Here is a 2,309-nt window from a genome sequence, read left to right as displayed (position 1 = left end):
TTTGCTTGACAGTTCAAAGATGTTATTACAGTCAGTTGTAGGGAAAAATTATCTTTTACTGACAACTGGTATTTTTAAGACACTTGAAATGAGAAAAAAATTAATTCTTTAGTCTCCGAGTTGGCACAATCAATTTATCAGATATCATGTTGTGGCAAAAAATTAAGGGTATTTTATCTCCGATGTATTGTAGTGCAGTGTATAAATAGTTTAGCAAAAAGTAGCTATCAAAATCCAAATTCAGTGTTTCACTGTGACTGAAAAATCAGCATATTCTCCGTAAGTGCAAGTGAGCTCCTATCTTTCACTCCTTCCTCTCAGAAACAACTAAGCTCAGTGCAGAAATTCAGGTGCTGTTTGGGAAGATGAATGACTTTTTCCACTCTCTGCCAGAGAGTGGAACTACAAATCATCAAAATACCCTAAGTAACAAAAGATCTTATTGGCAAAAATTAATAAATTAATAAAAAAGGCTTTCTTTAACTGTAACTTTCTTTCCCATGTTTTTATGTGGGGCATCAACTGGAATCAGATATAAAATAGGTAAGCCAAGGTGCCCACAGGCAAGAGCTCAAACAGCCATTCTTCCCCAAAACTTGCCATTTTATCATTCCTTCCTGTCTGCAGTGATGGAGTGAGTGATTCCAGTACAACAACTGAGCTTTTTGCCATCTATTTAGTAGCTTTTGAATGGCATAACATTTTGTACATGTTTCAGTGCAGAGGTTTTTGCATTGCATGGTTTAACTGCTGTTCCTGTTATCCCAAAACACAACTAATGCATTACAGGTGAAACTCATTCCAGTGCCCTGAGCTGCCAAATCCTTAAGAGCATTTAGCTGAGTTTTCACTCTATTACCAATTCAGTGCAAAATACGTAGTTTTAAGATGGTTTAAGATTTGCAAGTATTTTGAAAGGCAAAAATGAGAATTAAAAAACACCTTCAGAATGCAGCTAAATGTGATAAGTAGGACACAATTTCAGTCAGACCCAAAAGGGAAGCGCTGCAGTTGTGTAGACAGTGAAATGCATAAATGCAAGATTAGAAATAATTAGCTACAGAGTAATTTTGTAGCTTGGGTTTGCAGCTGAACACAAAATAACATGTCAACAACACAGCAGTGTTGCAACAAAAGAACACCCAGACCTTGCTTAGAAAACATGAAAATCTATGAGAAAATACTTAGAAGATCTAAACTTACTTAGTTTAGAACGCTGAAGTAACAATGTGGTTGCTGCAAAAATGAACTGACAAACTGTTTTCAATGTCTGTGGGAACAGGACAAGCAGCAATGGACTCAAGGAGCAGCAAGGAAGATTTTTTTTTTTAGACATGAGGTAAGTTCTGATAGTCTAAAAAGTTTATATAATTAAATAGATGGCATAGAAAGGTTATCAGATCTCCATCCTACAATTCTCTAAAAAATAATTATGTGGAATTCAGCTAGGAATGCTTTAGTTGGAACCGAGTCCATCTTAGATATAGGGTAAAATGGCTGATTTTCCCCAAGTCCCTTCCAACACCCTTCCACTGACTCCTACAGCAATTCCCTGTTGTCAGGAGGATACACCACAGGCTCAGGAGCTGACATAACATCAAGAACCTTTTGACAGGTTCTTGTACTTCTGACCAGAACAAAGCACAGCATTCCCAAATACTCAAGACTGTATCTTGCTGTTTGAGGCATATGGTAAAAATCAAATGTTTTTGTGTTTGCTGCTACTGCCACAGCAATCAACAAATTGGTTCTAGCAGAATGTGTGTTCCACGAGGTTCCATTTTATGCTTTCAAATTTTATGATGTATAATACTGTATTGTCCTCCCATCACCATGGTTTAAGCCATCCAGAGTTACAATCAAGAAAGATTCCCCACACACCACCCACACCACCCACCACTTGAAACAACAAATCTTAATGCTCTGGCTCCTCAGGTGCAACCAGCTTCTGTGAGTTTCAGAAAACAGATAAGACTCACTTAACTGTTACTCTGCATGGAATGTAAAGCTCATTTTGCCTTCTAAAAATCTGTGTTCTGCAACAGGATTCTCGCTATTTCCATCAAGTAACATAAAAGGTATTAGTAAATTAAAATATTTTTTTTAAAGAGATATATATTGTCCAGGTAAAATAAAATACTTTCTTGGAGCAGCACAACTCAGTGACCAAAAAACCCAATGGTGGAAGTGCCAAGTATCTTGTGAAGCCTTTGAAGACCTAAACATGGAAGGCTTTTCACAAGTTGGATAACTGAAAAGCTGTCTGTCATCAAAAATGCTTTGGAAATCAATAGGAGTAATTACAAATT

This window comes from Lepidothrix coronata, unplaced genomic scaffold (assembly GCF_001604755.1).
Source record: "Lepidothrix coronata isolate B3197 unplaced genomic scaffold, Lepidothrix_coronata-1.0 Scaffold44, whole genome shotgun sequence".
NCBI classification, from domain to species: domain Eukaryota; kingdom Metazoa; phylum Chordata; class Aves; order Passeriformes; family Pipridae; genus Lepidothrix; species Lepidothrix coronata.
The sequence above is the reverse complement of the archived record's forward strand: the minus strand, read 5'-3'. Positions refer to the sequence as shown.